The 24,018-nt window shown below is 38.6% G+C and overlaps 1 protein-coding gene across 1 annotated transcript in view; it reads left to right on the top strand.

Annotated features, from left to right (window-relative positions):
• The first annotated feature begins 9,321 nt into the window (after positions 1-9,321).
• KCNJ2 (potassium inwardly rectifying channel subfamily J member 2) overlaps positions 9,322-24,018 on the top strand; it is a 35,670-nt gene continuing 20,973 nt past the window's right edge. Inside the window, exon 1 of the mRNA XM_082271816.1 lies at positions 9,322-9,485. The gene's annotated coding sequence lies outside the window, so the exon portion shown is untranslated. The remainder of the gene's footprint in view (positions 9,486-24,018) is intronic.

Below are 24,018 nucleotides of genomic sequence, written 5' to 3'. Positions count from 1 at the left end.
AGGGGAAGTGGCTCAAAGAGGCTGGAGGAGATCAGTAGCTCTGAGATGGGGAAGAAAGCAAAAGAAAAGATGAAATAAGTATGAAAGATAAAAACATGGCGATAGTTTATAACATCCACTGATATAAAAGACACTCTGTAATCAATAATTAATTTAATGTATTGTTAAATACTAACAGTGCAAGTCCCTGAATGTGTCCTAGTATCAGATTCTCATAGTCCCCTGTACAGCAGAGCTCAGACTGGGACAGCAAGAAACAGCTCAAAGAGCCAATCAGAGCCAAGTGCTGGCAAGAAGTATGCTGATAGGAGGACATCTAGTGGCAATGTGCTGCTTCTCCATTCACTGTTAAGTTACAGTCTGATGGTAAGTCCAGGGCCAGTGGACTGGGGGACAACTAGTGGCAGATAAAAGTACTGCGGAGCAAATCTCTGGATTATAAGTAAATATTGCAGCAAAAACTGGATTGGTTGTTTTATCCTAAGCCTAGGCTTAGGTTTAGGCTAGGTTTAGAGGAAGCAGGTAGAATAATGCTGGCCTTTACACTGAGGATATCTAGTGGCAGAAAAATAGTATTGCAGTGGAAAATTGTAGATTGGAGGTAGAGCTGCACGATTTTGGATAAAATGAGAATCACAATTTTTTTTTTGCTTAGAATAAAGATCACGATTCCCTGCGTAACATCATCTTTCACATTATACAAAAAATTTGGGCTAACTTTACTGTTTATTTATTTTTTTTCAATTTATTGAAGTGTATTTTGTTCTCAAAAAAATTGGGTTTGATAGACCGCTAGGCAAATACAGTGTGACATAAAATATTGCAACGACCGCCATTTTATTCTTTAGGGTCTCTGATAAAAAATAAATAAGGTTTGGGGGTCTAAGTAATTTTCTAGCAAATAATACTGATTTTAACTTGTAAGCAACAAGTGTCAGAAAAAGGATGGGTTAAACTGACCTCATTTGAAGACCGAACTTCATCCCTTTGATCTCTAAAAGAACAGAAGGATACAATGTTTCTTTTTTTCCCTCTCTTTCAGCACTGAGCAATGTTGTTGATAAACATTGCCAGCTTTTTTTTATTTTACAGCTGTGAGCAGGGAACGGCTCTGAACTTGTTACATGAATCGTGGAAATACTAAATTAGGATCGTGTGGGGGGTTGTTACATGAATCGTGGAAATCCTAAATTACGATTGTGTGGGGGGTTGAATTGCGACTTTTTAACGATTAATTGTGCAGCTCTATTTGACTTAAATATTAAAAAACGGGTATTGTTATTGTATCTTATAATGTGCTGTTCGTTTTTATCTTCCTATTTTAGGCTGCAGTCAGTTGTGCTTTAAGGGGTGTATTTATAGTGCAGTGAATGTGACTTTCACCAAACATTCACTTGTGGTGAATCCTTATCATTTTAAATACCTGTAGTGAATGTTTAATGAATATCCAATTTGCTGTTATATAAATATCCTTTACCTACTTGCCACCTTCAATGTACCGCGCGTGAGCAGCTGCTGTAGGCAAAGCGACACGCGCGTACGTCGCCGCCTACTTCCGGGTTTAGGGCAGACGCACCCTGCCCGGCTCACAGCGGAAGCCTGTCCATGCCAATGATTCACAACCGGGACCTGCGATCGTTCCCTGCTGAGAGAGAAGGATGGTCTGCTGTTGTAAACACATCTGACCGTTCTTCTCTCTGAAATGATCACAGAGCGCCCGTGATCCTTCTATATAGGATCACAGGTCTCTATGGTCATTTCACAAGCCACGCCCCCCACACAATTAGAAACACTCCCCTAGGTACACATTTAACCCCTTGATCTTCCACAGTGTTAACCCCTTCCCTGCCAGTGTCATTATTACAGTGACAGTGCATATTTTTAGCACTGAGTACTGTAGTAATGTGCCTGGTCCCCCCAAAAGTGTCAAAAATGTCAGTCAGGGGTCCGATCTGTCTGCCGCAATGTCTCAGTCCTGCTAAAAATCGCAGATCGCCGCCATTACTAGTTAAAAAAAAAAAAACAATAAAAATGATATAAATGTTTCCTGTAGTTAGTAAACGCAATAACTTTTGCGCAAACCAATCAAAATAAGCTTATTGCAATTTTTTTTTTTACAAAAATATGTAGCAGAAAACAAATTGGCCTAAAATGTTAAAAAATTTTGATTTTAAAAATTTTTTTGGGGAATGTCATATAGCAGAATGTGAAAAATATAGTTTTTTTTTTTCAGAATTGTCGCTCTTTTATTGTTTAAAGCGCAAAAAATAAAAATCGCACAGGTGATCAAATACCACCAAAAGAAAGCTCTATTTGTGAGAAAAAAAGGACATCAATTTTATTTAGGTACAGCGTCGCACGACCGCGCAATTGTCTGTTAAAATAACGCAGTTCAGAATCACAAAATAGGGCCTGGTCATTAAGGGGGCAAATCCTTCCAGTCCAGAAGTGGTTAATGAAGGGGTGTAAAACCTTCCGGAGCTGAGGTGGTTAAATGTCACGGCAGAGAGAGCGCCATGCATTCAGCTAAAGACCGCAGCCAATGATCTGCGCATCTGCGATTCACACTTCCGTGACCGCCCCCCTTTTTTTTGCGCTTTTTCCGCTAATTTTGTTGACAAGAATGGGGCAGCTTATTCAAACACAAGAAAGAAGCTCCTGCACCTTTTTTTTTGGGGGGGGCATGGAGCTTTTTGCGCATTTTTAACCACGTGTTTTAACACATTTTTTTGCACTTGAAAACACGGCTTTGCTAGCTACGTCTGAGTCGCCAATAACGATCAAACGCACGTTTTTTGCACGTTCCGCGAAAGTGTGCCAACAACACACACCTTCCCGCGCATTCACGGAACAGGCAGATGTGAATGGCGCCCTAAAGTTGATTGAAACCCTAACAAGGCGACATTTCGTTTTGCTCTGATTTGTGTATCTTTTACAACTGCTACGTTTTTTTTTTGTTTAAATAAAATTCTGTCTCCACATTCTTTAGGCATCATTCAAGCTCCATTCACACCTTGGCATCGCTTTGATTCTGCGTGTAATCCCGAAATCACGGCAAATCGCGGGACGCCCATGCGATCCCCGTTGCTTCCAATGGCACCCCGATTGTGACATGATTATGGCGTTAGATGAATTGCGGTAAAATCGCGCAAACAGAAGTACAAGAAGTTCTTTTGAGCGACGGGCGTCCGGCGATTCTGTTTGCGCAATTTTACTGCGATTCGTATGGTAAAAATCGCTGCAAAATTGCGCCATTGGAAGTGACGAGGATCGCACAGGCGTCCCATGAATTGCTGTGATTAGGGATCGCAGGCAGAATCATTGCAATGCGGGATGCCAAGATGTGAACGGAGCCTAACACTTGTGCGACACTGATGGGTGCAACTTTTACACTTGTGCAACATCAAAGTCGCGCAATTTTACTGCGATTTAGCCACGACTTTTCCCACGATTTTGACTGGGCATGAATGTCTTTGGCCTCAAAATCGTGCCAAAGTAGTGCAGGGACTACTTTGAAGTCGGTACGACTTCAAGTCACGCTGATATGAACGGTACTCATTGGAAATAATGGAGAACGACTTGTCATGCGATTTTGCAGTCCCAAATCGCATGACAAGTTGCACAAGTGTGAAAGGGGCCTTAGATGAGACTTTGGCTTTGACCAATGATAATGGACGACTGTGGTACACAGGGCCGCTGATAGGGGGGGACCACCAGTCCCCCTATAGGGGGCCCGGGCACACAGGGGGGGCCCCAACAGCACGGGGAATTGGTGGGGTCGGGGTGAGGGACAATTACTGAAGGAAGCCCTGTGCGGCTCTCTGCAGCAGCTGAAAGCCAGTTTCTCCCCCTTCTGCCAGCTTTCAGCTGCTGCAGGGAGAGACACAGACACAGGGCATCATTCCTGTTATTGCTTCTCCGACACCCATCACCCTCACGCGGTCAGTTCCCATCCGATTCCCCCATAGAGATGCATGGGGACCTGACAGCTGTGTCTCTGCACACAGCATGGAGACACAGCTGTCATCCTCCTGCTCAGCGGGGGATCGGCGGATCGATCCCCCGCTGAGAAAAACAAAGTCCTTTCCGACGTACTCCATGTGTGAAAGGGCCCTTAATCCCTTTTGTCTATCTCAACACTGCTGATCTCCTCCAGTCTTTTTAAGCCACTTCCTGTATGCCTGCAGTCAATCCAGAATCCGCTGCCCTGGAGCCAGTGGTGTATTTAGGTTTTGTGCTGCCCTAGGCCTGACTAAACTTGGGCACCCCCTAATTTAAATATGACCCAACCCTTCCTGTAAAGGCCACACCCCTTCATGTTTATGACCCGCCCTGTTATCTGTAAACCACAGACTACAACCAGTTTTTCAGTGCCCATCAGTGCAGCCCCATCAGTTTCCATAAGTTCAGCCTCATCAGTGCAGCCTTATGAGTGCAGCCTGATTACTGGCCATCAGTGCAGCCTCATCAGTGGCCATCAGTACAGCCCCGTCTGTGGCCATTAGTGCAGCCTATCAGTGTATCATATCAGTGCCCATCAGCGCAGCCTCATCAGTGGCAGTCATTGCAGCCTCAGAATGTCAATACAGTACAGAATATCAATGCAGCCCCATCAGTGAAGCTTATCAGTGCCCACTTTTTTGCTGCCCCCCTGCAAAGTGCCGCCCTAGGCCTGGGCCTTGTTGGCCTAGGCCAAGATACAGCACTGCCTGGAGCAGCTCCCTGACAATGGCCTGTGCAGTTCTGCTCTGCTCATAGTCTCATCCAGGGACGTCTGGGACACAGCAACAATTTGGAAACAGTTGTCACCCCATAAAAGAAAGGAAATGCCTGAACAGATTTTAAATGGCATTTTAACTCATGGAATTTTTTTTTTTTTTTTTTTTGAGATTTTAGTAAATGAGTTTAGATCTTTAGATCAGTAGATTAGTAGATACATATAATTATTATTATCATACAGGATTTATATAGCGCCAACAGTTTGCACAGCGCATTACAATATGGGGGAAGACAATACAGTTACAATACAATTCAATACAGGAGGAATCAGAGGGCCCTGCTCCTTAGAGCTTACAATCTAGAAGGGAGGGTATAATGCATCTCAATGCAGGCATGGACATGTTCAGGAAATGCACACAAAGCCGCTTAAAGAGGTTGTAAACTCCTTTTTTTTTTTCTTTCTTTCACACCCTGCAAGACAAACACATAATGAGCTAGTATACTAGCATACTAGCTCATTATGAAATACTTACCTTAGAACGAGCCCCCCGCCGTGCCGTTCACTCACCTGTATGACGGGCGACATGTCCAGTCGCCCGTCTTCCGGGATCGCGGCATCCGGCCATCTGATTGGCCGGAGCCGCGGTGGCGTCACTCTCGCGCACGCGCGCGGGAGCCGACGGTCACGGCACGGGGCTCTGAAGGAACGGCACGATCGGCCGTTCCTTCAGAGCGCATGCGCCAGTGACATCACTGGCTGCATGTAAGGTAAATATCTCCTAAACGGTACATGTTTAGGAGATATTTACAGTACCTATAGGTAAGCCTTATCATAGGATCACCTATAGGTACAAGTGTCAGAGGAGGGTTTACTTCCTCTTTAAGCACCAAAAAGAAACATAAAGACAAATAAAAACAAAATATCTTCCTTCGGGCCCCATTCACACCGGTGCGTCACTTTTTTTTTTTTTATGCTTTGTGCGTTTGTCCCGTGACAGCATAGGGCAGCCCTGCGTGCGACAAATGCGCTAAAGTAGCCACTGCACCTTTTTGGGGTGAACCTCACATACGTTTGCAATGTGTGTTTTGGCACTTTTTTCTTGCGTAGTTTGTCGCTTCCTATGATTTGGGGTTCCAATCAAATTTAATAGCACTGGAAGCACAATGCTTTCGCTGTTTTGGCACGTGCGTTTTCTGCATGGGTTCCCGGGACGTGAAGGTGTGAGTGGGGCCTCAACATTCTACATATTATATGATCATTGAAATTATGATGATGATAATAATAATAATAAACAATATAAAAGATATTGATACTACTACTATTACTATAAATAATTTAATATCAAATAATAACATAATAATATCAAATAATAATTTTATATTAAAAATATTATTATCAAATAATAATATTTATAATAAAATAACAAATAATAATAAAAATGTAATAAAGTAATAATTATGATGGTGATGATAATAATAATGTCAAATAATAATAAATATATAAAAATTATAAATAATAATGCTGTAAGAAATGATATTAAAATAATAAAATACTGATAAACATAATAATATAAAAATATAAATAATACTAATAATAATATAAATAATAGTAATAATAATATAAATATCAGTAATAATAATAATAAAAATAATAATATAAAAATAATAATAATAATATAAGAAGAAGAAGAATATAAAAAAAATAATAAAAAGGAAAATAATAAAAAATAATAATATACTACTACTACTAATGATGATCAGATATCAAATAATAATAACTTAACAATAAGATAAAATAGTAATAATTATGTAATAACAAATGATAATAATATGAATAATACTAATAATAATATAATAAAATAATATTATGAAAATATATAAAAAAATAATATAAAACATAATAATAAAATAATAGAAAGGAAGAAGTATATTATTATTAATAATAATAATAATAATAAAAAATATATAATATAATAAAATAAGGATAATATACTACTATTAATAATATAATTTGATATAATATTAATATTTATTATTAATAATAATAATAATAACAACACTATTAATTATAATATTATTATTATTAATAATAATAATAATAATAATAATAATAATAATAATAATAACAACAACAACAATAATACCTATAATAATAAAATAAAATAACAATATAAATGATAATATAAAAAAACAATAATAATAATAGTGATAAAATAATATTAATTGTAATACTACTACTACGACTACTAATAATAATATTAATAACAATAATAATATTAATAATAATACAATAATATTAATAATAATAATACAATAAAAAATATAATAATAATAATGTTATTAAACTACAGTGCTTTCTGCCTGTTTAGTGTAATTCCCAGCATGAAGCCTATTCCATAGACTTGAGTGATAAGTTATAGAAATGCATTGCACTCAAACTGGTCAATATGATAAACTACTGTATGTGTGTGAATTTATTCTTTTTTTTTTTGTTTTATCATCTTTCATTTACAAGCTTCTTAAATTTGTGTCAGATCTTATATGATACATTGTTACTGTTACACAGTTGCTCGCAGTATCTTCTGTCTGTGATCTCCCGTTCCCTGGAAGGACCATAGAGCTCGTCAGTCCTGCCATGCCATGGATTCATTTTTCTTGATACACCTAAACCAAAACTTCCAATAACGGTATGAAGAGGTAGGAAGGCGGGGATCTTCCTGACGCAGAAATTCTATTGGGGGGTTTGACCCACGTTCTGTAAAGTCCTGGGAAATCAGGGACAATGCTGGCCCAGGCGTGACTTGACTTTGTACTATTTTATAAGAGATGATTGCAATGTATAAATCAAATCAAAACCCAGTAATAAAGTAACCTTCCATCCTAAACAAAACACATGTAGGCGTTTTGGGTGTTTTTGGGGAGTTTTTCTGCTTTAGGATCAGCTCAAAAAACGCCCAATAAGATAAATCCTATTCATTTCAATGGCCCCTGTTCACATCTGAACGTTTTGACGTTTTAAGCAAAATGCCCAACGCTCAAAAAAGTACATGAGCTTCTTTTTGGGCAGATTACAGGCGTTTTAATTTTTTCCATTGGTTACTAGTCAACCTAAAAACGCCTGTACAAAAACACCTGTAAAAACGCCTGTCAAACGCTTGTAAAACGCCTGAAAAAACGCCTAAAAAACGCCTGTAAGGCTCCGTTCACATGTAGGCGTTTTGGGGCGTTTTTGGGGTTTTTCTGCTCTAGCTCTCAAAATGCCCAACAAGACAAATCCTATTCATTTCAATGGCCCCTGTTCACATCTGAGCGTTTTGACGCTGTAAGCAAAACGCCCAACGCTCATGAGCTTTTTTTTGGGCAGATTACAGGCGTTTTCCATTGGTCTCTATTCAATCTAAAAATGCCTGCACAAAAAAACGCCTGTAAATCGCGGTAAAAATTGCGGTAAAATCGTGGTAAAAAAACGCGCGAAAACGCTACGCTCAGGTGTGAATGTAGCCTAAATAGCAAAGCCAAGATGTGAACGTAGCCTAAAATAATCAGGAGCTGATCCAAATCATTTCCTAAATGATTCAGATCAGCTCCTGATTATTCAATAATATCCTCATTATTGATCATGAATTTCCTTTGATCCTAAAAATTGACAATAAAAAAATTCCAATTCAATGCAGTTTTTTTTTTTAATGAAATCCCAATCATGGCGGTTTTATGTAAGCATACGTAGATGTGCGCAGCATTCACGTGGGTTCAACCCCCTCTAACGGCATCTGACACATAGCAGTCCGCTAATTGGATAAACAATCGTTAGCGTCCGGTAACTGAATAAATGTAAAATCCAATCTTTTTTTCTGATTTTATTTATTTTTTATTTTATTTATTATTTATTTATTTTTTTTATTTATTATTTTTTGTCATTTCCCAGGTGTCCTAATTCCATTCAAGCTTTTTTTCTACGGACCCCGGATTTTCCACCGCCGATTACTCGCAAACGTCAAACCCCGAAATCCATCCGTCTCTGCGATGTTCTGCGACGCTGCCGACCGACTTTTGCAAACTTCAAAATAGCAGTTTAATAGGCGGCGATCCTCCGGGAGTAATAGGGCGCAGGATGATCCTAAGCGTCCCTGGAAGTTCTCTCGACACGTATTTCTAGGAGTTTATTTTTATTGTCAGGGCTTTAAAAAAAAAAAATGAAGCAGCTGTCATAGGAGGAAGCGGGAGCCGTGGATGTAACTATTAATGTATGTGTGTGTTATCAATTTTCGAGGGAAGGGCTGTCATTTTTTCCAGCCAGCCTCTACAAGCTTATGGTGCAGAAGGATTGCCTCTCAGAGCCAGTCTGTCCCCCCCCCCCCCCTCTTTACCACCGCCACCCCTCCATCTCCTCTCTTCCCCATCTGTACTTTGCACTGAGCTCTCCCTCAATGAGCTGCTGAAAGCTCCTGAGTCAGTCCTGACCCCCCCCCCCCTCCCTCCCTTTTCGCTGTCACTCAGCCCGCCCTCTTGGGCCTTCGATTGGCCCAGAGCCTCGCAAAGGGGCGTGTGGTGCTAGCTATTTAAAAGCACATGGCTGCTTTCAGATAGGCAGAGGATGTGAATGGAGCGTGTTGATAGCAGGTCTAAAGGATTAGTAGGAGCTTGAAAAAAAAAAAAAACCTTTATTTTATTATTTTTTTCCTTTTGGATTTGCACTTCTAACATCACCTCCAAGCAAATGCCACTGGATCTTATTTCCCCTTTAAATGTCCTTCCCTGTCTCCTAGGTAAGTCCCTCATCCTTTAAGAGAGAATATTATTATTTTTATTTTTTTTATTATTATTTTTTTTATTTTATTTTTTATTTAATTTTTTATTTTTTTTTTTGCTTTGATGCAATGATTCCGCTCACGATGATACATTGATCATTTTAATGCCTTTTTCTAGAAATTGATTTTGTCATTGTCACCGAGCCCTTCCCAACGCCCCCCCCCCCCCCCCGCCGGGACAATGGTGGTGATGGTGGTGGCAGCCTTAGCTATAAATATATAGGCTCAGCCGGTAACAGTTGGTCGGCCGGGGCGGCTCAGCATCTGTTTGTGCTCAGACTCACTTGCAGCAGCTGTTGGAACTTTTTAGGCAAGGAGTCAGGAGTTGGAATGTCTTAAAAGCAACATGAATCTCAATCAGTGTACAGTGTGCGGAGCTGACATCTGCGCTCCCTGCTTTTCTTTCTCTTCCTTTTGCTTGCAAATGCTTATTTTTTTTTTTTTTTCCATGGATCATTCACTGCTCTGCTTTCCAAAAAAGAGAGAGAGAGAGCGGAATGGTTGTCATGTCCTCAGCCTGCAGAACTGAAGTCAGGCAGAGACACTTCTGCAGAAAAGTTGCATCATACTCTGACAGTTCAACCGGCGTCCGGTGCAGCCTCTGTCGGAAGCACACCGGGGGGGTTTATCTACTGCAAAATCAGGCTCACTTCTGCATAGAAACCAATCAGCTTCCAGGTTTTATTGCCAAAGCTTACTGGAACAAGATAAAGTTAGAAACTGATTGGCTGGCTGCACCAGATTCTGAGTGCTCCGGTTTTACTAAATCTACCCAACCGGGTCTTAGCAGGCTGACTCCGATATCTGAAGCCTCCATCGGTGCTGATGTTCTGAACATCGGTATTCCTGGCCGAAAAGTTCTAGTGTTTATTTTGCGCTTTTTTGCACATCTTAATGCATGTAAAATAAATTCTACTTCTCATAATGCAACATTTTATTGAGGGGTGCATTGTATGCGCTTCCGCACACTCATAATACAACATTATATTGAGAGGTGTATTGTATGCGCTTCCGCACACTCATAATGCAACAATTTATTGAGGGGTGTATTGCATGCGCTTCCGCGCACTCATAATGCAACATTTTATTGAGGGGTGTATTGTATGCGCTTCCGCGCACTCATAATGCAACAATTTATTGAGGGGTGTATTGCATGCGCTTCCGCGCACTCATAATGCAACATTTTATTGAGGGGTGTATTGCATGCGCTTCCGCACACTCATAATGCAACATTTTATTGAGGGGTGCATTGTATGCGCTTCCGCACACTCATAATGCAACATTTTATTGAGGGGTGCATTGTATGCGCTTCCGTGCACTCATAATGCAACATTTTATTGAGAGGTGTTTTGTATGCGCTTCCGCGCACTCATAATGCAACATTTTATTGAGGGGTGCATTGTATGCGCTTCCGCAAGCTCATAATGCAACATTTTATTGAGAGGTGCATTGTATGCGCTTCCGCGCACTCATAATGCAACATTTCATAGAGGGGTGTATTGTATGCGCTTCCGCGCACTCATAATGCAACATTTTATTGAGGGGTGTATTGCATGCGCTTCCGCAAGCTCATAATGCAACATTTTATTGAGAGGTGTATTGTATGCGCTTCCGCAAGCTCATAATGCAACATTTTATTGAGAGGTGCATTGTATGCGCTTCCGCGCACTCATATTGCAACATTTCATAGAGGGGTGTATTGTATGCGCTTCCGCGCACTCATAATGCAACATTTTATTGAGGGGTGCATTGTATGCGCTTCCGCGCACTCATAATGCAACATTTTATTGAGGGGTGTATTGTATGCGCTTCCGCGCACTCATAATGCAACATTTTATTGAGAGGTGCATTGTATGCGCTTCCGCGCACTCATATTGCAACATTTTATTGAGGGGTGAATTGTATGCGCTTCCGCAAGCTCATAATGCAACATTTTATTGAGGGGTGAATTGTATGCGCTTCCGCGCACTCATATTGCAACATTTTATTGAGGGGTGAATTGTATGCGCTTCCGCGCAGTCATAATGCAACATTTTATTGAGGGGTGAATTGTATGCGCTTCCGCGCACTCATATTGCAACATTTTATTGAGGGGTGAATTGTATGCGCTTCCGCGCAGTCATAATGCAACATTTTATTGAGGGGTGAATTGTATGCGCTTCCGCGCAGTCATAATGCAACATTTTAGCGAGAGGTGTATTGTATGCGCTTCCGCGCAGTCATAATGCAACATTTTATTGAGGGGTGTATTGTATGCACTTCCGCGCACTCATAATGCAACATTTTATGGAGGAGGGCATTGTATGCGCTTCCGCGCAGTCATAATGCAACATTTTATTGAGGGGTGAATTTACGTAATAAAAACTAACCGGTGAGTTTTTAGGCAGCAGAAAGCAACGAAATCCGCCGACTCCTGAAGACAAAGTTCTAGATGACGCTAGAATTCGCCGCGCTCGTGCTACGAGACATCCGCCTCCACACGGCTCGACCCAGGCAGAATGCATCGCATATTGTGGAACAGATGTCCTTGTTTTATTTTTAATATTGATCGCCGATTGATTTGTTTTGTAATACGTGGGAGACAGCGTGCGAGGCGGCGTTTAGAAGAAATGCAGCCAAGCTACGCTGTTCTCTTGGGTGAAAGTCACGCAGGGGGCTGTAAAATAGTTCTTGCGTCCTTTTCTTGTATCTTTTTGTTACATTTTTGTTTCATTTTTGCAACTGAAAGAGCTCTGAGAATGCAAAGAGACAAGTTGGGTGCATTATAACACAATGTATCAAATATTGATAGTTTATCGGTTTATTATAACATATGTATCAAATAATTGTATAACATAGTATATCAGTTTATTATAGCATAGTATATAGTATATCAAATGATTGTGTACGCAGCCTTACATGGTCAAAGTATTTTAACACAGTATATCAACTAATATGAGGTGCATTATAACATAGAATATCAAATCATTTTATAACATAGTATAACAATGTATTATAGTGTAGTATATCAAATGATTGTGTAGATAGTATAACAATGTATTATAACATAGTAACAAAGCGCTGCATAAACTGTTGGCGCTATATAAATCCTGTATAATAATAATAATAATTACAAAGTAACTAAGTAACAAAGTATTTTAACATAGCATATCAATCGAAAGGAGGTCCATTATAACATACTGTATCAATTGATACGAGATCCATTATAGTATATAGATTGATACGAGATCCATTATAGTATATAGATTGATAAGAGGTCCATTATAGTATATAGATTGATAAGAGGTCCATTATAACAAAGCATATCAATTGATAAGAGGTCCATTATAACATAGCATATCAGTCGATGTGAGGTCCATTATAGTATATCTATTGATACAAGGTCCATTATAACATAGCATATCAATTTATACGAGGTTCATTATAGTATATTGATTGATAAGAGGTCCATTATAACATAGCATGTCAATCAATATGAGGTCCATTATAAAATACTGTATCAATTGATACGAGGTCCATTATAGTATATCAATTGATAAGAGATCCATTATAACATAGCATATCAACTGATATGAGGTCCATTATAACATAGCACATCAGTCGATGTGAGGTCCATTATAACATAGCATATCAATCAATATGAGGTCCATTATAACATACTGTATCAATTGATATGAGGTCCATTATAGTATATCAATCGATATGAGGTCCATTATAACATACTGTATCAATTGATACAAGATCCATTATAGTATATAGATTGATAAGAGGTCCATTATAGTATATAGATTGATAAGAGGTCCATTATAACATAGCATATAAATCAATATGAGGTCCATTATAACATACTGTATTGATACGAGGTCCATTATAGTATATCAATTGATAAGAGGTCCATTATAGTATATCGATTGATAAGAGGTCCATTATAACATAGCATATCAACTGATATGAGGTCCATTATAACATAGCACATCAGTCGATGTGAGGTCCATTATAACATACTATATCAATCGATGTGAGGTCCATTATAACATACTATATCAATCGATATGAGGTCCATAATAACATACTGTATCAAACAATTGTATAACAAAGCAGATCAATGTATTATAACATCTCAATTATAAATCAGGTGCATTTAAAACATAATCAATCAAAATGTGGTTCTTTTTGCCCAATCGGTGGCACCTGTTATAGAATTGGGTGGATTTTGGAGGGTGTTACCGTTTAACTCGTTTTTTAAGTATTTGAGAAACGTCAAGAATTTCTGCTTCTTGAACCTTTATTCCATTTCCCAGCTGAGGGAGTTTTACACCCCGGAGCATCTGCTTCTTCTAGGATGAGTTATGAAGTTGTTTTGAAGTGCCTTGGAAGGCACAGAACTGTCCTGGGCTCGTAGCTCCTCTAACTTGTCATCGCTGGCCGAGCGAATGAGATATGAGGACGATCGGTCAATGTGCTGGCTCCATGAGCCATGGCATACAAGTTGTTCTGGTTGGAAACGCACACGTCACTTGTCTCTGACAACAGCGAGCGCACTTATCAAAAGTCGTAATTGCCCATCTCCACTTCGGGAGGTCAGGATGAGTTTGGCTCCTTTGACTTGACAGCTTGTATCCTACAAGAGCTCGGTGTGTGCGCTCCCTCTGAAAACTGGGAGAATTGTTTTAATAATCATAATAATAATAATATTATTAATAATAATAATGATAGTAATGTCATCGTCTAGTTCTTGTGCCTAAAACCAGGTTTGGTTCTGGTCCCAGGACACAGGTAGATAAGACCTTCAAATGTTTTCTAGTATTGATTTCTATGGACATTCCTCTTCTTTGGCTCTGTAAAAGCTTCTTCTGGTTCTTAGATTGGATGGATGGCTTCCTAAATTCTGCTTATATTTTTCATCTAGTAAAGGATATTTGTACCCAAAAAGATGATTGAACTTTAACTGAGATCACCCCCCCCCCCTCCTTTCCCCAAAAACTGTAAAGTAATTTAAGTTGACAGACATGATGCAAAGCGTAGGATTCCCCCCATACACATCAAAGTCTTAAAAGTTGACAAACATGAAGGACGAGACCCCCCCCCCCCCCGCCCCGCCATACAAAGCAAAGTTGCCTTTCCTGGCTGTGATCTGATAGATGTTCTGTATTGTATATGTTGTATGTGTTGTATGTTTTGTATATACTGGCTGTATTCTATGTATTGTATGTATTGTTTGTGTTGGATGTATTGTATGTATTCTTTGTGTTGTATATGTTGTATGTATTGTATATGTTGTATGTATTGTATATGTTGTATGTATTGAATGTATTGTATGTGTTGTATATTTTATATATATTGTATGTATTGTATATGTTATATATGTTGCATGCATTGTATGTATTGGATGTATTGTATGTGTTGTATATGTTGTATGTATTGTATATGTTGGATGTATTTTATATGTTGTATGTATTGGATGTATTGTATGTGTTGTATATGTTGTATGTATTGGATGTATTGGATGTATTGTATATGTTGTATGTATTGTATATGTTGGAAGTATTGGATGTATTGGATGTATTGTATATGTTGTATGTATTGTATATGTTGGAAGTATTGGATGTATTGTATGTTTTGTACATGTTGTATGTTTTGTACGTATTGGATGTATTGTATGTGTTGTATATGTTGTATGTATTGTATGTGTTGTATATGTTGTATGTATTGTATGTGTTGTATATGTTATATGTATTGTACGTATCAAATGTATTGTATGTGTAGTATATGTTGTATGTATTGTATATGTTGCATGTATTGTATGTTTTGTACATGTTGTATGTATTGTATATGTTAGATGTGAGTGCAGACAGTGATCAGGAGGCAGCACAGTAGCAGTGTAGCCCCAGCGTAGCAACATGTAGATGTGTGGCGTCATTCAGGGAATTGTCTCAGCCTCACCGGACCTGGCAGGTCTCTGGGATCAGGGCTGGTTAGATAGAAGGATCATTATTACCTCTATAGGAGCCTGCGAGTGACAGAGCCAGATCCCTGTATAATGATACACTGTATCTGTCTGTATAATAATAGACTGGATCTCTTTATAATAATAGCCTGGATCTCTCTGTAGAATAATAGCCTGGATCTCTTTATAATGATACACATGATCTCTGTATAATGATACACTGGATCTCTCTGTATAATAGACTGGATCTCTCTGTATAATAGACTGGATCTCTCTGTGAATTGATAGACTGAATCTTTTCATAATGACACACTGGATCTCTGTATAATGAGACACTGGATCCCTCTGTATAACAATACACTGGATCTCTCTGTATGATAAACTGAATCTTTGTATAACGATAGACTGGATCTCTGTATAATGGTACACTGGATCTCTCTGTATAATTATACACTGGATCTCTGTACAGTAAACCCCCCTCCATTGCGGGGGTTACGTTCCGGACCCAGCCGCGAAAAGTGAAATTCCGCGAAATAGGAAAACCCTATTAAAATGCATTGTAGGCATGTTTTTTTACTGTCACTGTACGTGTAGAAGCATTTTAAGGTCTTTAAACACACTTTTAAAACAATAGAAACTCATTTAAACACATAAAAGATACTAAGAGACATAGCAAGAGCTATGGAAAACACAAAAATATTTCATTTTTAATGATTTATATAGTAAAATAACATTACAAAAAAAACCGCGAATTACCGGGACCGCAAAAACTGAACCGCGATGTAGCGGGGGATTACTGTATAATGATACACTGGACCTCTCTCTATAATGATACACTGGATCTCTCTCTATAATGATACACCGGATCTCTCTCTATAATGGTACACTGGATCTCTCTGTATAATTATACACTGGATCTCTGTATAATGATACACTGGACCTCTCTCTATAATGATACACTGGATCTCTCTCTATAATGATACACTGGATCTCTCTCTATAATGATACACTGGATCTCTGTATAATGATACACTGGATCCCTCTGCATAACAATAAACTGGATCTCTCTGTATGATAGACTGGATCTGTATATAATAATAGACTGGATCTCTGTATAATGGTACACTGGATCTCTTTGTATAATGATAGACTGGATCTCTCTGTATATTGATACACTGGATCTCCGTAAACTGATACGCTAAATCGCTATACAATGATACATGGGATCTCTGTATGATACACTGGATCCTTGCATATTATTACAAATGATATCTGTATATGATATGCAGGATCTCTGTATAAAGATATAACGGATCTCTATATAATTATACACAGGCTCTTTGTACATTGCAACATGGGATCCCTGTTTATTGATATGAAAGATCTCTTTATATTGATACACTGGATCTCTATAAAACGATAGACAGGATCTCTCTGTATAATGATAGACTGAATCTCTGTATACTGATACACTGGATCTCTCTCTATATTGATGCTTGGGATCCCTATATATTGATACGAGGGATCTCTGTATATTGATACGAGGGATCTCTGTACATCGATATGAGGTATCTCTGTATATTGATGTGAGGGATCTCTGCAGAATGATAGACTGAATCTCTGTATACTGATACACTGAATCTCTCGGCATATTGATATTTAGGATCCCTGTATATTGATACAAGGGATTTCTTTATATTAATATGAGGGATCTCTGTATATTGATATGAGGGATCTCTGTATAATGATAGACTGAATCTCTGTATACTGATACACTGGATCTCTCTGTATATTGATATTTAGGATCCCTGTATATTGATACAAGGGATTTCTTTATATTAATATGAGGGATCTCTCTAGTGGAGAACTTCTTGTAGAATTCAGGGGGTGTATTGCATGAATGGCCGCTCTGTACAGCCGTCCCTCTGACCATCACTTTGATTTCAAACTGACTGCGCCATAACCAGAAGTTTGAATAAAGTTTAGTGAGCATTCGGGGTTCAGTAGATCAGTTCAGTAGATCCTGTTGAAGCCGCACTGACCCTCACCGCACTGACCTGCACTGCACTGGGTAAAAATGGACAGCCTGGGATGTCACAGGGGTAGCGCAGGTGGATGGGCAGCGACTGTTCGAGGTGACAGTTCTGTGCTGAAATCTGTAAAGTAAGCAATTAATATACAAAACAGGGCAAAGATACACAGAAAGAGAACAAAGTGCGCCAACTCACTGCAACCAATCAAAAATGTTATTTCTACTTATTTGCCCGCAGTATACAGTGTTCTGATTAGCTGCTGACAATTCAATCAGGGCAGTCAGCAGTTTGCAAAATTCATCTGAAGTCAGGTCTGTCTGATCTGCAAAGTACGCAATGCAGGAATCTGTGCAATTGTAATTCATGAATTGTAAGATTCTCTGGATGATGGACAGACCTGCAAGCCAATCAAAGACGGGCAATTGGTTACAGATATTTGGCGTTACTGAAACCTTTTCCAGCTGATCCTTGATATATTTATATATATATATATATATATATACATATATACATATATATATATAGATAGATAGATAGATAGATAGATAGATAGATAGATAGATAGATAGATAGATAGATAGATAGATAGATAGATAGATAGATAGATAGATAGATAGATAGATAGATAGATAGATAGATAGATATAGAGATATACTGTATATATAGATAGATAGAGATATATATATATATATATATATATATATAGAGAGAGAGCGATATACTGTATATATAGATGGATATACTGTATATATAGATATATATATATAGATATATATATACATTTATTGGCAGCATGCCCAAGGTTGTATATGGTGAGTTTCTGGAAGATGGTTGCGATAACGTCATCTGATGGTGATCTGCAGCTGGTGACGATATGTAATCCCTTTCCTTTCAATGAATGCAGATTGTAGCTCTTTATGGCTTCCCATATATAAACAGTACATTATGTATAATATAGACCTGCGATCCCCAGAAATCACCATATGTGTCCATTCTCTGTGTTGTCGCATTATACAGAAGTATGACATATCATCGTCCTGATCTGTAAGGTTCACCTAACAATCCGATTGTACAATTTCCTTTAGATCTGCCATCCATGATGATAAGAACAGCACCCCTATCCGTATTCTTCCGAGTCGCTTTATTAACCACTTCCGCTCCGGAAGGTTTTACCCCCCTTAATGACCAGGCCGTTTTTTTTCGCGATTCGGCACTGCGTTACTTTAACTAACAATTGCGCGGTCGTGCGACGCTGTGCCTGTATACAATTGATGTCCTCTTTTCCCCCCACAAACAGAGCTTTCTTTTGATCACCTCTGCGGTTTTTAGATTTTGCGCTATAAACAAAAAAAAGAACAATTTTGAAAAAAAAAAAAAACACAAAACAATATTTTTTACTTTCTGCTATATAACATTCCCAATAAAAAAATTTAAAAAATCTTTTTTTTTTTATCAGGCCAATTTGTATTCTGCTACATGTTTTTGGTTAAAAAAAAAAAAAATCCCAAAAAGCGTATATTAATTGGTTTGCACAAAAGTTATAGCGTTTACAAACTTTGGGATAGATTTATGGACTTTTTAATTATTTATTTATTTTTTATTAGTAGCGGCGGCGATCTGCGATTTTTATCGGGACTGCGACATTGCGGCGGACAGATCGGAACCCTAACTGACATTTTTGACAATTTTTGGGTACCAGTAATCAGTGCTAAATAATATGCACTGTTACTGTAATAATGACACTGGCAGGGAAGGGGTAATACTGGGTGTGATCAAGGGGTTAAATGTGTTCCCTTTTGTGCTTACTGACTGTGTGGGGGGATGGGTTGGACAGAGGCAGAGAGAGAGAGATTCGTGATTCAGCTTAGTGTTGCAGCTTAGCTGAATCACACGCTCTTTGCTTGCCTCTCTGACAGGAGACCCGCCTGCTTTGTTTACATAGGCAGTCGGCTCTTCTGTCATTCTAGCTGAAGATCGCGGGAGGCCGGTGGCGATCGAACCCACTCCTCCCGCGATCTGGCTCCCGTTGTGTCTAATCACAGCGAGAGTGCGGCTTCCGGCAGCGCGTGTGCCGCCAAAACCACGTGCACATAATCACGTAGATCTACGTGATTATGCGCAGCTGAGCCGCCCTGCCGCAGTAAATCTGCCTGGGGCGGTCGGAAAGTGGTTAAGAGTAACTCCACTTTTGTAAAGAAGAAACGTTGTTGCAAGATTCCTACTTTTTGTTATTCTCTTTGTTTCTCTGTGTCTATGTGCTCAATGAATGTGAATGGGAGTGATTTTATAATGATCAATCAGCTGCTGCACTTGCATGGCTCTAATGAGGAAGGTGGCAGGGTCTGCATCACTTAAATGTGACTCCCTTTGGGAGTAGCTCACCAAAAAATGACATTTTTATTCCAGGGGATGCCCAAAATCTGACTTGTATCTTAGTGCAGACTTCTGGGAAAATCAGTGAGCCAATCAAGTGACATTTCTGGGGGGGGGGATTCTGTACATCATCTGTATGCTATATTTTATATATGGCATGAGCTCCTTTGCTATGCTTGTTGTGCGCAGAGCAACCCACTAAAATGAATGAAATGCGATATCCGTTAAGTGCGACAGCGCACGAAAAAACTGCACATGCGCGACACCCTGTGACATCGAGGGATCGGGGGATCAGGGGATCACTTATCAAGATACAGTCTTGCCGACATCTATTCAAATGATAAAACGTGTTTGTTTCACTTTATATCATATTTACCGTTTCTGATTTCTGTAAACTGAGATCGGATTGGCCGATAGTTGACTTTATGTGGCAATGATTTTTTATTGTACATGTAAATAAAACTTTTGTGATCTTTTTTTTTTTTTTTTTTAACAATGTCTGAGGCCAGGACCAAGTTTTAAATATCTGCCCAAAAGGCATTTCATTGTGCTGCCCCCCTGTGGCTGCACAGCTCCTTACACCTTCATTGAGCTGAAGTTTTTGATATTTTTCTTGAACATTTACATGTAGCTGCGGCACAGCCGACTCTCCTGTGTGAAGGAGCTGCTCATAGCAATGAGAGCCACGAGGAAAAGAACTCTTTATATCAAATTTATCTGATCGAATTATAGATCTGATCGAACGATACAACTGATCAAATGATACATCTAATTGAATGATAGATCTGATTGAATGATGATACTGATCGAATGATACATCTGATCAAATGATAGATCTAATTGAATGATACATCTGATTGAATGATACATCTGATCAAATGATAGATCTGATTGAATGATACATCTGATCGAATGATACATCTGATTGAATGAAAAATCTGATCGAACGATCCATATGATCGAACGATACATCTGATCAAACGATGCATCTGTTTGAATGATACAACTGATCGAATGATACAACTGATCGAATGATACAACTGATCGAATGATACATCTGATTGAATGATAGCTCTGATCGAATGATGCATCTGATTTAATTATAGATCTGATTGAATGATAGATCTGATCAAATGATACAACTAATCGAATGATACAAATCTGATCGAATGATAGATCTGACTGAATGATAGATCTGATTGAACGATACAACTGATTGAATGATACATCTGATTGAATGATACATCTGATTGAATGAAAAATCTGATCGAACGATACATATGATCGAACGATACATCTGATCAAACGATGCATCTGTTTGAATGATACATCTGATCGAATGATACAACTGATCGAATGATACAACTGATCGAATGATACATCTGATTGAATGATAGCTCTGATCGAATGATGCATCTGATTTAATTATAGATCTGATTGAATGATAGATCTGATCAAACAATACAACTAATCGAATGATACAAATCTGATCGAATGATAGATCTGACTGAATGATAGATCTGATTGAACGATACAACTGATTGAATGATACATCTGATTGAATGAAAAATCTGATCGAACGATACATCTGATCGAATGATACATCTGGTTGAATGAAAAATCTGATCGAATGATACATCTGATCGAATGATACATCTGATCAAACGATGCATCTGTTTGAATGATACATCTGATTGAATGATACAACTGATCGAATGATAGATCTGACCGAATGATACATCTGATTTAATTATAGATCTGATTGAATGATAGATCTGATCAAACGATACAACTAATCGAATGATACAAATCTGATCGAATGATAGATCTGACTGAATGATAGATCTGAGCGAACGATACAACTGATTGAATGATAGATCTGATTGAATGATACATCTGATTGAATGATAGCTCTGATCGAATGATACATCTGATTTAATTATAGATCTGATTGAATGATAGAGCTGATCAAACGATACAACTAATCGAATGATACAAATCTGATCGAATGATAGATTTGATTGAACAATAGATCTGATTGAATGATACATCTGATCAAATGATACATACCATAGGATGATGCATCTGATTGAATGATACATCTGATTAAATGATATATATCGTAGGATGATACATCAGATAGGTTGATGCATCTGATTGAATGATACAAAGGATAATACATCTGATAGGTTGATAGATCTCATAGGCTGACACATCTGATATACCAGGGCCCACATTTCTGCATTCATTCTCCCAGGCAGAAGTACAGTAAATGTTTCTTGAGGTTGCGGAGCTTCTCTTGGTATTCTGGGGAATAAGGAAGGAAACGGATTGCAAAATAACATCAGAGTGAAAATGTATCCAAACCTAAGAACATTAATGTCATAAATCGCAGCTTACTACCCTTATGGGCCATACACACTATTCAATTGTCTTTAGATTTTTTCCTTTAGATTTACCAAAACCATATAATATGAGGTCAAACCTAAACACTTTCAATCTGTATGCAGTCAGGCCGGCCCTTGTATTACATAGTTGAAGGGAAATCTAACAACAAAAGTTGTATAGTGTGTATCCAGCTTTAGAGTTGGTGGCTGCAGTCGTTTTTTGTTTGTTTAAGTTTGTCTTTTCGCCTGGTGATCCTGACACACTTCCTGTCCTAGGGTGACAACGCTCACTCACTGTTCTGTATACATAATGGAGCACGTTGTCACCCTAAAACAGGAAGTGTGTCAGGACTAGAGAACACCCCCTTACTTATCTCCAGAACATGGGGGTGTTCTGGGGCGCACAAAGGGAAAAAACCTTCACTCTGCAGGCTACACATGTTCTGGAGAAAAGGAAGTGTGTGGGGGGGGGGGGGGGGTGTTACCAGATCATTGGATATCTGGCAGGATCAACAGGTATTTTTTTCACTTATATTATAACACAATACATCCAAAGCTGAACTCCAGGCAGGAAAACGTTCATTAAAATGTAGACCTCAATGGCGATGAGGGACGTATCCCGTCCCAGCTCCCGATCCTCCCCAGACTGCCCAATGCCGGGCGCACGCTTAGCTTTGATTCCCATGGAATTTCAATCTTTTGGTTGCTTAGAATTGAGGACCGATTGAAATGGAGGGGGACATTGTTGATCTATTTGATCTCTTGTGATTTTGTATTTATCGATTAAAAGTCATTTGGGGTTCAGCACGCTTTCCAAGCAATGCACCCCATCTGTGCCTCATATAAAATTATTATTTGAATTAATTCTATTTAAAGTCAATTTCTGTCTTGAAGTTTTGGAAGGAGTACGGACATGGAAACACCCACGTCAGTTTCTTTTGTTGCCGGGGACATACTGGGGAGATTTCTATTCACTTCCTGTCCTGGAGATGCAAAGAGAGGAAATTGCTACAAAGTGACTGTTAGACAGTTTTGTGTCCCATTGGGGAGATTGCCACTCAGTTCCCATATCGGTGACACAACAGGAAGTGAGAAGAAATCTCTATAAAAGTTGGGGAAGTTAGTCTGGCTATACATGGCTTGATTTTCTCTTGTTCCACCCACAGACCGAACAAGAGGAAATCAATTAATACCCCCACCCCCCCCCCTCCCCACCCACGCTAAACAGCCTGGACAGAGGGATCTTCCTGCCAGCTATTGTATTCAGGATGTGGTGTCACCCAAGGCTGCCTGGATCTGACTGAATGATACATCAGATCATACGATCAAATGATAGATCTGATTGAATGACACATCTGATTGTATGATAGATCTGATTAAATGATAGAAATGATTGATTGATACATCTGATCAAATGATAGATCTGATTAAATGATAGATATGATTGATACATCTGATCTAATGATAGATCTGATTAAATGATAGATATGATTGATTGATACATCTGATCAATTGATAGATCTGATTAAATGATAGATATGATTGGTTGATTGATACATCTGATCAAATGATAGATCTGATTAAATGATAGATATGATTGATACATCTGATCAAATGATAGATCTGATTAAATGATAGATATGATTGATTGATTGATTGATACATCTGATCAAAAGATAGATCTGATTAAATGATAGATATGATAGGATAATATATCTGATCAAATTATACATCTGTTTGAATGATAGATC

The sequence above is a fragment of the Pelophylax lessonae genome, assembly GCF_965119305.1.
Source record: "Pelophylax lessonae genome assembly, chromosome: 11".
Classification (NCBI taxonomy): Eukaryota; Metazoa; Chordata; class Amphibia; order Anura; family Ranidae; genus Pelophylax; species Pelophylax lessonae.
Note: the sequence above shows the minus strand (reverse complement) of the source record. Positions and strands in the feature narration are given on the sequence as shown.